This window comes from Choloepus didactylus (genome assembly GCF_015220235.1).
Source record: "Choloepus didactylus isolate mChoDid1 chromosome 26 unlocalized genomic scaffold, mChoDid1.pri SUPER_26_unloc1, whole genome shotgun sequence".
NCBI lineage: Eukaryota > Metazoa > Chordata > Mammalia > Pilosa > Megalonychidae > Choloepus > Choloepus didactylus.
Window position 1 is genome coordinate 3,838,225 of NW_023637614.1, and position 13,358 is coordinate 3,851,582.

The following is a 13,358-nucleotide window of genomic DNA, read 5'->3' on the forward strand; positions in this document are numbered from 1 at the left end:
TCCACTTGTTCATGAGTGTTGTATGAAGTATGCCCAAAGCCAAGTTGCTCTGCAGTGTCCAGTCCTATGCAGTTCCTGGCTTTCTACCTACTGCCCTGGAGGAGTAACTGAAACCTACACCTTACCACTCTGCCATCTTCTATCATTGGGTTTCTGCTTCCCTTAATTTTGCCAATGTTTGTCTCCTGTATTTTGGGGCACATTGATTGGGTGCATAAATATATATGTTTGCTTATTATTCTTGGGGAATTTTTCATTTTATTAGCATGTAGTCACCTTCTTTGTCTCTCATAGCATCCTTGCATTTAAAGTCTATTTTATCTGAGATTAATATTGCTACTCCTGCTTTCTTTTGGCTGTAGATTGCATGAAATATTTTTTCCATCTGTTCACTTTCAGTTTCTTTGTGTCCCTATGTCAAAGATGAGTCTCTTGAAAGTAGCATATTGATGGTTCATATTTTTTTAATCCATTCTGCCAATCTATATCTTTTAATTGTGGAATTTAATCCATTCATATTCAATGTTGTTACTGTGAAGACATTTCTTGAGTCATCCATCCTATCATTTGGTTTATGTTTGTCATATATATTTTTCCCCTCTCTCTCTTAATGTCCTTTAATATACCCTTACTAATTCTCTTTAGTTCTGAATCTTTCTTCATACCTCTCTATCATTTCTTTGTTTCTCTGGCAGTAGGACTCCCTTTCATATCTCAAGTAGGGCAGGTCTCTTATTAGCAAATTCTCTGAGCATTTGTTTGTGAAAATTTTCATCTCTCAAATTTGAAGGAGAGCTTTGCTGGATAAAGTATTCTTGGTTGGCAAATTTGTCTTTCAGAATTTTAAATATGTCTACCACTGCTTTCTTGCCTCCATGGTGGCAACTGAGTAGTCACTGATTAGTATTATGCTGTTTCCCTTGTAAGTGGTGAATTGCTTCTGTTTTGTTGCTTTCAGAACTTTCTTCTTCTCTTCAGCATTTTGTAATCTGATCAGAATGTGTCTCTGAGTGGCTTTATTTGGACTTATTCTGTTTGGAGTTCTTTGTGCATCTATGATTTGTGTATTTAGGTTGTCTACAAGGTTTGGGAAGTTTTTCCCTATGATTTTTTTGAATACTCTTCCTAGACCTTTACCATTTCCTTCCCCTTCTTGAACACCAATGATGCTTATATTTGCATACTTTATGTTGTTCATTATATCCCTGAGGTCCATTTTGATTTCTCAATTTTTCCCCATAATTTTTTTTGTACTTTCACTGTCCATTCTGTCCTTTTCCAGTTCACTGATTGTCTCTTTGGCTTCCTCTATTCTTGCACAGTGCGTATCCAGAATCTTCTTAATTTGATCAACAGTTTCTTTTATTTCCATAAGGTCATCTATTTTTAATTTACTCTTACAAATTCTTCATTTTGCTCTTCTTGGGTCTTCTTCATGTCCTTTGTATCCTGTGCCATTATCTCACTGTTTGTCATTAGTTCTTGATTAATTGCTCTAAGTTCTGTGTCTCCTCTGATCTTTTGATTTGGGTGTTTTGTTTTGGGTTATCCATTTCTTGGTTATCAATATCTGGTTTCTTCATCTGCTTTAAAATTTTCTGTTGCTTTTGGCCTCTTTGCATTTGCTTATCTTGATAGGGTTCTTTTGGGATATGCGGACTTATTTGAACAATTATCTCTAATTTGTCAGAGCTACAGCTTTTTGGAGTGAACTTACTCTGAGTTGCCAGCAGATGGCACCCACAAGCCACCTATTACCCTCAAGCCTGTTCTCCCCAACATTTTCTATGAGGTGATTGGTGGCCCATATCTTGTGGAGATCCAATCATTGCACCACATTTCCATGTGTAGTTGGTACTCCAGCCCTGAATATGTGGGTTGAGTCTGAGCAGTTAGGGAGGGAGATTGGCTTGAAAATCAAATCTCCTAGGCATTCCTTGAGACTAAAAGCTATTGCAGGAATCCAAATCTTTGGCTCAGTCTCCCCAGTCTGTCTCTGCTCCAGACCCATGAGTCCTTGGTGTTGGTGTAGGGCCCCTGGGACTTCTTTGCAGGCCCTGCCTCCAAGGGCCTCCACGGGGGGAAGAAGCACAACATCACAGCTGAGTGCAGTCTTCAGGGGAAGCTCTGGGCTGCTGCACCATGCAAGGGCATTCCCAGCCCAGGGAGAGTTTGGCTGTATGGGGTGTGGTAAATTCCCCTTTCAGGGGTCCCCTGCCTTCCTAGCTATGGGACAATTAGCTGTGGGTGTGTGAAAGTCTAGTATCCACACCAGAGACTGAGGTGGCTGCCTGGGGTTTGGACAGCACTTCTCACTGCACTTGACTGCATGGTGTAGCTCTGGGCCACTGTGCCATGCAGGCACAGCCCACTGAAAAGATGGCTGTATGGAGCATGGTCATTTCCCCCTTTTAGTGTATCTCTACCTTCCTAGCTCTGGGGCAATTAGCTGTGGGTGTGCAAAAGGCTATCATCCATACCAGATACAGAGTCCTGTGTCCAGTGTGCAGAAGGGACTTCCCCATGCTCCACTCTGTGGCTCCTGCTGCCAGATCTGCAGCTGCTTTTGGGGTTTTTAAACTAATCCATCTCCAAACACCAACCTCTGGTTTCTCCTTACCATTGCATGGCTGCTGGCTGCCTAGCAGGCTCACTCACTCATTTCTGAACACAGACTCTCAGTTTCACCAAGTGCACAATCCCTGTGGATTTAGCAGACCTTGTCCAGTCAGTGCAATGCTGGAACTGATATTCTAGAACACTTTCTGTCTCTTATTTAGTGTTTTTCTCAGACATTTTTTGCCCTGACTCTCTTAATCCACCATCTTCCCTCTCTTAATATCCTTTAGAAAAAACTTTTATATTTTTCTATTTATATCTATGTGTGACTATTACAAAATACTTTGTTATAAAGAATTGTCAATAGGAATAAAAATATTCTAATACTTACATTCTAGGCCTTTCCAGAACAGAAAAAAAAATGTAGAACTTCCAAATCTATATAGAAAATCTTTCAATAGTATTGTTTACCTGCTGTGTTAGTACTGTCTGAAGGAGATTCTTTTTCAACCATGTCTCACAACTTTTCTGTTTTCTATTGTGCCTCAATTGACTGACATTAAATTATGCATGGTCAACTGAAAAAGATCAGTTAAAATTCTGACACTGTCACCATCTGTGTACACTCGCATGTCTCACATCTTTGCATTTGTTATATATGGTGAGACAGGCTTTTCATACTGTTTTTCCATTTAACTCATTCTATTGATGGTCTTATCCTGAGAATAGGGAAGTCACTTCAGAACATAGTAAAGAATTCTGAAAATAAAAATCTCCATTGGGTGGTGACTTAATTTCTAACATAGCACATGAAAATTATTCCAGATACTGATTCATCCAGGAATTTTTTAATAAATGTCACTGAGATCTAATTGTTTTACAATACATCTTCCTTCAGAAAAGCAATCAGTTGGCTGTTGTTGATATAAATGCATATATCTCCAAAACTTAAAATAGAAATGAAACCAAAGAACTTAACAATGGTACCTTCATTTATCTTAAATGGAACACCATCTCTTTGAAATAGAAGATGAGGAATAAAGTCAAATACAGTTAATACAGTTTCTTTGAAAATAACTTAAGGTTATGGGAAAGTACTTGTTTGTGCATGTGTGTGTGTCTGTGTTTGTGTATGTAAAAGATTTTTAGTATCCTTGTGGATTGTGAGATAGTATGGATGTAAATATTTGATACATGGTTTTAAAGCTAAGCTCTAAGTGCTTTTTCCAATCTTCTAGAGTATAAACTTAATTTCTGTAATCTTTGTCTAATCTTTGGCCCTAATTTCCATGTGAGTGAAATCCTTTGAATTACTTTAGCTTACTCATATTACCTGATATATTTGGATGTTCAGAGGAAAGATTGCTTTGCAACTGTACCTTTACAGGCAAATACCTCATATCAAATCAATGAAAAATACTGACCTATATAAACTGACATGTTTGCACAAGGTAGCAATTTCCATCAGTTTTAAAGTAACTTCTAGAAGAAACTAAGATGGCAGCTATGTGAGACATGGCAAAAGAAGACCTCCATAAAAACACTAGATAAAAACCAGCAAGTGACCCAGAACACTGGTTACAGTGATGCACCAGCTGGACATGTTCTGCTGGTTCCACAGGGGCCATATACTTGGTGAAACCAGGAGTCTGCATTCTGAAATGAGTGAGTAAGCTGGCTGGAAGACCCACAGCCATGCAGTGGTCTAGGGAAGCCAGGGGTTGGCGTTTGGAGACAAATGGGCTCTTTAAAAAAAAAAAGAAAATAAAAGGGAAAAACCCAGGAGTGGCTGCAGCTGTGATAGTGGGAACCATGCAGTAAAACACAGCAAGAGGGGGCTGGGCTGGCCTCTTGGTGTCTGACCTGGAAGATAGCCCACTGCAGATACCCTTGGCACTGGGGGAATGGAGGGGAGAGCCAGAAGCTGAAAGAAACCACATGGCTAGCAGCTGGCTCCCTGGAGGGCTGGATAAACTCCTGCCTGGGGCTGTGCCCACAGCCCAGAGCCCCACCAGTTTTCCCAGAGCTGGGAAGGAGGAACTGTGTGAGAAGGGAGGTGTGGAGACACCCCATTCAGCCATCATTGCATCAGGCTGAAAGCACACCAGTATGGCCTGGTGGCCTGGGGCTTCCCTTGAGGGATGGCACACACTGGTGACATAGCACAGCATTCCCTTGGCTGAGCTCCTGGAAGATCAAAGCTGGGTGGGGGGACCCACTCAGAGAACCCAGGGACACTATGCCAAGTCCAGTGGTTTGTGAGACAGCAAGAGAGAGGGTCTGGGGCTGAAATGAAATGAAGGCTTAGACTCTTGTGGCAGCCTTGAATCTCTGGGAACCTGGGGGATTTGAATATTAAAGCTGTCCTTCCTCTGTAGCCACGTATACACACACCACACATTCAGGGAGGATGGCTCCAACAACACATCCAAACTAAGTTCTCCAACCGAACCCCACAAGAATCATTTCCCCACACACCATGGGACAAGGTGGAGAACTGACTTGAGGGGTATAGGTGACTCACAGACACCATCTGCTGGGTACTGAGAGAAAGTGTATGCCACCAAACTGTGTTTCTGAAAAATTAGATAGTTTTTTTTTTTACAACTTGAAACAACCTTATCAAGCAAAGCAAATGTCAAGAGGCCAGAAACAACAGAAAATCTTATTGCATATGATAAAGTCAGATGATATGGAGAATCCAACTGCAAACACACAAATCAAGATATTGGAAGAGACACAGTATCTCACAAAATTAATCAAAGAACTACAATCAAGGAATGAAAACATGGCAAAGGATTTAAAGGACATCAAGAAGACCATGGTCCAGGATATAAGTGACATAAAGAAGACCCTAGAAGAGCATAAAGAAGACATTGCAAGAGTAAATAAAAAAATAGAAGATCTTATGGAAATAAAAGAAACTGTTTGCCAAATTAAATAGACTCTGGATATTCACAATAGAAGACTAGAGGAAGCTGAACAATGTCTCAGTGTCCTAGAAGTCCACAGAACAGAAAATGAAAGAACAAAAGAAAGAATGGAAAAATATAAAAAAAACAAAAAACAAAATAGGTCTCAGGGATATGATAGATAAAAAAAAAAAAAGTCTAAACTTAAGACTTTTTGGTGTCCCAGAACGGGAAGAGAAGGGTAACAGTCTAGAAAGAGCATTCAAAGAAATTTTGGGGGAAAACTTCCCCAACCTTATACACAATAAAAATACACAAAGCATAAATGCCCAGCAAACTCCAAATAGAATAAATCCAAATAAACCCACTCTGAGTCATATTCTGATCAGACTCTCAAATACTGAAGAGAAGGAGCAAGTTCTGAAAGCAGCAAGAGAAAAGCAATTCACCACATACAAAGGAAACAACATAAGTCTAAGTTGTGATACTCAGTGGCCACCATGGAGCTGAGAAGGCAGTGGCATGACATATTTCAGATACTTAGAGAGAAAAATTTCCAAACAAGAATACTTTATCCAGCAAAACTCTCCTTCAAATTTGAGGGAGAGCTGAAATTTTTCACAGACAAACAAATGTTGAGACACTTTGCCAATAAAAGACCTACCCTACTTCAGATACTAAAGGGAGCCCAACCAACAGAGAAGCAAAGAAAGGAGAAAGAGATACAGAGAATTTTAACAGACATATATAGTACCTTACATCCCAAATCACCAGGACACTCATTTTTATCCAGTGATCATGGATCTTTCTCCAGAAGGGACCATAAGCTGGGACATAAAACAAGCATCAAGAAATTTAAAAAAAAAATTGAATATACTCAAAGCACATTCTCCAGTCACAATGGAATACAAATAGAAGTCAATAATTTTTGAACTGTAACTCCACTATTTACTTCCTACATGATATAAAATACACAAACTCTAATGGCAAATCAGTGGGTTTGAACTCAATGTAAAATATGTAATTTTAGACAACTATATAAAGGTGGGGGAATGGAGGAGTATAGGAACATAGTTTATGTGTCCTATTGAAGTGAAGGTGGTATCAAAGAAAACAAGATTGATATGGATTTAAGAGGTTAATTTAAGCCCCACAGTAAACACAAAGAAATTATCAGAGAATATAACCATAGAGAAGAAATTAGAGTTTGGGTTAAGAGAAACGGGGGAAGGGGCAATGGGAAGTTAAGAAAGGAGTGTAGGGTTGCTGTTTGAGGTGAAGGGAAATTTCTGGCAATGGATGGTGGGAAAGAGAATACCATCATTCTAAATGTGATTAATCCCACTAATGGAAGGCTAGGGAGGGGGTGGAATGGGAAGATTTAGGCTGTATATATGTTTCCACAATTGAAAAAAAAGACAGTCTAAATAGATGATAATTGAATGCCAAGGATGAACTTGGATGGGATTGGAGGATAGAGGACAGGTGACTCAAAGGGACACAGTTGAGACATAAGGAAAAGGAAATATAGAATGTCAGCTTCATATCATTGTGGAATCTCTTGTACTTCTTAGCTGTGCTTAATGGAATTGCATAAAAGAATGTTCTTGTTCATGGAAGTGTATACATGAATTATAGTGTATGTTCAAGGATGTGTGCAGCTAGCTCTCATATGTTCAGAAGAAGAGCAATAGATGATGGTTGATAGATACAGAGGGAGGGAGGGAAAGAAATAGCGATGTGACAGAATGTTAAAGTCGGTGGATTGAGCTATCAGGGGAGGGGGGTCAGGGTATGATGGAATTCTGTGTATGGGTTTAGTATTGTTTTTGCAACTGTTCCTATAACTTTGAATTTATTTCAAAATAGAAAAAAGTAACTTCTAGAAACATACTTTTATATTGCTACTAAGCCCAAAGTTCTCCATTCACATATTCTTCATCAGTGTAGGCAAAAATACACACCTAGAATTATTAGCAAAATGATTCCTACTGTTAAAATGTTTACAGAGGAAAGGGGAGGACAATCACAATCACAAGGAAGGATAATGAGCTCTTTTTCTTGGCAATCAAGTGACTGTTTAGAATCAAGGATTAAAAGAAATCTTACACTCCCTACATTCCTCTTCCTGAAAGCAAGCACACTGTACTCTCCTTAGATTGTCACAAAACCAAAGGTTATGAACATCTTTCTAACCCTGACATTTTGAATATTTACTTCACCCTCTGACAATAGCTTTGAAAAAATTTTCTGCCTTTTCAAAATTACTACAATATTGTTAGGACTAGAAAGATGAAGAGAGAAAAAAAATGGTGTGGAAGACAACTTTCTTTGATATTGTTTATGCTCCTTTTAAGAATGCAGTAATTCTTTTCTCATCTTGGAAAGGGTTGTAAAGCTCTATTTTATTAATCATTTTTATAAATTTAAGATACTTCCCAGCATCTCTTTGTTAGTTCTTCTGTTTTACTCCTTTCTACAAAACTCCATCTTCATCTCCACTAATTATTTCAGCAACCATTGTCAACATGCTTTTTTCCATCAGTTTTCCCTCCTTCATCCACTATGCTTTAGTCTTGACTTGTTTTTCTGGAAGTCAACTCCTCTTTGTCTTATAAGTGAACAAGACTTGCAGGTTTTCTTACGAATGGCAATGTCATCCTAACCAGGTTTTAAATTTCTTACCCACAAATCTGAAATTCAAAAATGCTCTGAAGTAGAAAATTTGATCAGTGTGGTAATGCAACTGGTGAGCCTGACATGAATTTTCTTCCTACATACACACTCAGTGTGTTCAGCCCTTCATCTGTCTTCAATGAACTACCCATGCTCCTGGATGAACAGGTATGTTATGTTACAAACCTTATATGCAGGATGCTACCTTTCTGATACCCAGTTTTCTACATCAAGTAACTTGTTCTGCTTCTCCTTTAAGTTTTTGAAGTTTACTTATGATTCTGTCTTCAATCTACATCTTTTCTTGCCAAGTGATTTAATCTGGACATACACATTTCTCTAGCAACTATATCTTTAGATTATAAAATCTGCATTTCTAAAATCCACATTTCTAACATGGATAACTTTACAGAGCTCCTCACAGCCATTTCCAACTAAATCATTTGTTAAATATTTTGCTACTTAGAATTGTTGTTATTTGCAGAAAACAGTATTTCCTTTGACAGATTTCTCTTTATTCACCCAACAACCCAATGAGTTATGTATTGGAATTGCCTTTAATAGATATTATCCTTTCTTAATGTTTCCATGAACTTGGCACTGTTGTAAACATCTTCCATCACTAAAATCTCATAGCAACTTAATAGATATGTACTGTTAATGCCATGTTTTTAGAGTTGATGGAAATTTGGTAAGAAGTAGAGTAAGTTGCTCAAAGTGAAAGAATGGAAGTCTTGTTCAATTTGTTTTACAACAAGCCTTGTACCTTACCACTAGGCTATATACTCATTTTTTCCCAACTGCCATTTTGTCAGCCTCCTAAACTTTCAATTTTAATGTCACAAAAAGAATTTTAAAGTTAAATAAGACCTACATCTACCTCACACAACACATTTTTTTTTCAATACATTCAGTTAGTGCTACCACCTAAGAGTTCTCATGTTTGCCTTTCTCTGAATTGCCACTGCTAAAATCCATCTTATCTCACTTGGACAAAAGCAATTTCCACTCCCAAATTATCTCAAGCCCTCTTCTTACCCTCCCCATGTGCTTTGTCAATAGCACTTTTATGTCTTTAAACAACCCCTTTCTATCCTATTCCCCTTCCATAGAGCTCTGATACTTATATCCCATTAACAATTGTCACCCCTACCCATTTCCATACTTTTGAAATCACCATCATTAACCCATCTGAACATATTAGATTATCATCACCCCTCACTAGCTTCTGTCTATCATTAGGTCCCCAGTGTTCTATATTATAAGACATAGATTTTACATTCTTCAGAGAGTTCATAGCAGTGGCAACATGCAATATCTCTCCATTCCTGTCTGATGTATTTCACTCAGAATTATATCTTCAAGTTTCATTTGTGTTTCCATATGTTTCAGGACCTTGTTCCTTCTTACTGCTGCATCATATTCTATAGTATGTATATACCATGTTTTGTTTATCCACCTCTTCTTAGGTCCATGGCCCATGACTTGGCTGGGAATAACTGACTTGGGAAAACTGTCTGGGGTGACTTTCCTCCAAGAATTTATCTTTCATTGTTTCAAGCTGCTTTTGCTTGGAATACAAATTCTGGGAGGGAAGTCACCCCAGACAGAGCTTTCCCAAATCAGTTTTTCCCAGGCAAATCATGGGCCAGAGTCCCATGAAGAGGAGTCAGACTGGCTCCAAGGCAACATGTGGAAGGAGGTCAGGAAGGGTGACAAACTTCCAACACCTTCCCAAAGATGATCTTTCTTGACCTGCCTTGCAATTGCAGCCCTAACTAACTAACAACCCCCAACCTCTCCCCATAACACCCCCACCAGCATTTGAGGAAGCACTGCAACTTTAAATTGTTGCTGTCCCTGTCTGGGGCCTGGGTTGACAGGTGGCCACTGCTGACCCTCTCCAGACCAATGGCTCAGAGCCAGGACCTGGCAATCTGAATCTGTTAATTCAAAAGCCATGATCAGTGATTTGCCATGCACAACACTTTCCATGGGGAAAAGGATGTTTAATTCCCTTTCTGTCACCAGCAAACCAGCCAGGGCTGGATCCCATGCTGCCAATCTTGAGGGTTGGGGGCTGGGTACCAGTAGCCAACATGTGGAGAGAGAAATTAATGGTTCTTTACTGTAATTTATCAGCCTCTTCCTCCTGCTCTTCCTTGGATGCTACAGTGTTCTCTCCTCTGGAGTTGCAAAAATAGTTGTTTCAGACACTTACTGCCTTTTCAATAGTTTTGGTGGAAGGACTGAGTCCTGGAGTTCCTTACTCAATCACCTTCCCTGGAAGAATATAATCTTCTTAAAGCAAATATTGGCATAACCTTTTATCTTTTTCTCACTCATGCACTGTTTAGCCTTGTGATTTTTTTTTTCAGTAAGATCCTTTCATGCCCTAAGGTTAAAAGATAACTTTACTTTTGTGCTATAAAATTTAATATATCGTTTTCTAAAATAGTATATTTGATGTGACTTAAGGGCCTTTCTGAATAAAATATTTCATGGACCCTATTTGACTGTACTTGTAAAATTTTGAATGCACTCCATTACACTCTAGAGACTGACATTGAAGCCAAATGATAAGTAAAAGTGGAACAAATTTATTAATTTCTTTTTAAAACATTGAAATTTCAACTAAAACTAAGCATAATTTCAAGATATATATTAGAATTTTTTCATCTTAATTACATCCACAGGTTAAGGCACTCATTAATATAAGTATAATTAGACAAATGGCAAGATGCCAAGTAGTGATTTTTACTATATAAAAGTTAAAATATTCTGTATTTTGTAAGACCATTGAATTTGCAAAGAGAATTTGATCTGAAAATTTCAATGGACAGATTATAAATATATTTTTAAATCAGACAACTCTGTACTAAAACTCTGTTCTAAAGCATAAGAGGGAATGATGGTAAACCTCATCACAACTAAACACCAACACCAGTTTATTTCCTTGTTTACAAGAGATTGATATAATTTAACAAAGTTTTAAGAAAGCTTATGGATATCTTGGAATGGTAAATGATATTTACTGCAGCTGGGAGATTTTTTTGGAACAATAAGGCAATTGTCATTAATGTATTTTTGGACTGACACAATGAACAAAGAAACAAAATGTACCAGTAATATTTGAAAGAATTTGATGGTTTAGTATTTTATTCCTTAGTCATCAGTCATTTAACTTGTTTTTCCCTTTTAAAGTCTTGGCTCAGTGTTCATGAATATTGTGTCATCTAGCTTATTGTAGCTTCCTTCCCCTCAAGCATAGTAGATAAGTAATAATTGGATCCCTGCACAGAGTGCAGTGCTTTATATGAGTGGATGTGTATTTATATGGAAAAAAGACAACAGCCACAGTGAAAATTGATTCAGTGTTTAAATACAATTTTAATAAAACCTTAAATCCCTTGTAAATTTTCCCATTAAATTCTAATACTTTGTAATACTAGAGGCAAGTAAACTATAATTAACATATTATGAAATAGAACTTTAGTTTATGAAATGAGAAGCATTGGTCATGTGTAGCATTACTTCATTACCCATTAATTAACATCACATAAATAATGTAAAGTTTATAGAACGTTAAAAATTTAATCTTGGAAGGCAATTTTACATACTGTGATGTAACATTACTTTCTCATTTTGATTAAATCCTTCTTTGACAAATAACTTCTATCCAAATAACAATTTTAAACCATAATTGAAATAGAACTCATCTTCCAGGATTTTTAACATTTCTTTAGCAGCCAGAAGTAAAGAAAACTCTAAACATACCATTAAAAAGTTTTTTTACTCCATTATGTACTCTTTTGTTGATGGTAGCACAGATAATTGAAAAAATATTTCTAAAATTTTAAATCAAACAGTTTTTAGACTGAAAACCTTCAGCCAGCTATAATTTTTAACCTACCCACCTAGTTCTAGGGGGCAGGGATAGAAATATATAATACATTGTGAAATTGCTGTTGTAAAAATATAATCAGTGCATTTTTTAAAAAGCTAAAGAAACAACATGATACAGTCATGGGATATGAAAATGTTCACCTTATTCATTTTATTCACAGAAAAGTGCTGGTGGTCCCTAATGAGCATAGAAGCAAGGAAATAGGAACTACAGTAGTGAGCAAAACAAAGCAGGAAGGGATAAAACCAGGGCAGAGTATGGGTGAGGGAAGTTTTAAGTGGTCAGAGTGACAAAAACAGGAAAAGAATAAAATCTGGGGTCCCTGCCAGATCTTGTTAGTAGTCTTTGTTATGTCAGAGTATTTATGAAAGTAAATGAGCAACATCTGGTGAAGACTCTTCAACCAAAATATTCAAAACAAAGCCAAGGAGAAGAGAAAACAGGCTTGTGGGAAAAACTAAAATCTAATAATTTCCAACAGAAATTTTAACAATTTCCAGATCAATTTTCATTGCATTGAGGAACCTGAATTCTTATACCCAGTATCATCTGTTAATCCCAGAGAACAGTATCATTACAGACAAACATGTCTTAATTTTGCTTTACATATAGCTTTCACATTGTGACTTGTTCAAAAATCTTCAAAGGATTCATGATTCCTGTATAGAGAATTAAAATTTCTTTAGCATGTTCAAATTTCAGTCTCAAATTGTCCAATGCCATTTTTTAAGTTGCACCTACATTTTGCTCTCTCTTTAAATACTCTGATAAAAGAAACTTTTCATGAAATTTTGGATCTCACACCTAAGTTTTGCTCTCTCTATAAATCCTCTGATAAAAGAAACTTTTCATGAAATTTGGGAGCTCATATAGGGCTAATGTGGAAGCAAGTAGAGAAATGTTCTGAGTGGCTGACATTAAGTTTCCATTTTACACGGGGTCCTTATAGTGGGGAGCAGATACACATTGACTAGAATGGTATGCTTGTTCTATTCTGGACTGAAATTAGTTTTTTCAAGTGTTATCAGCAAAACAACAGAGTGTTCCATTTTTCTCAGAAAAGCTCTGCAGATCAATTGTTTCTGTCCTCTGGAAAAGCTCTTATCAGAAAGGCATCTTCTTCTGGCAATATCCATCTTATTTTACTTAACCCTCCTTCACCTAACTGGACTTACTAGAAGCAGTTCTTCTAACATTCCTTATGTTTCCATTCCACACCATGGAAAAAGCCTTTTTCTCTCCCTATTTTACTTTCATCTTTTAAATTGTACATTGCAGAGGATTGGAGAATTTCAAACTACAGT

The 13,358-nt window shown here is 37.4% G+C and overlaps 1 pseudogene; it reads right to left on the reverse strand.

Annotated features, from left to right (window-relative positions):
• LOC119525727 overlaps positions 1 to 3,073 on the reverse strand; it is a 34,118-nt pseudogene extending 31,045 nt beyond the window's left edge.
• Between the last annotated feature and the right edge of the window lie 10,285 nt (positions 3,074 to 13,358).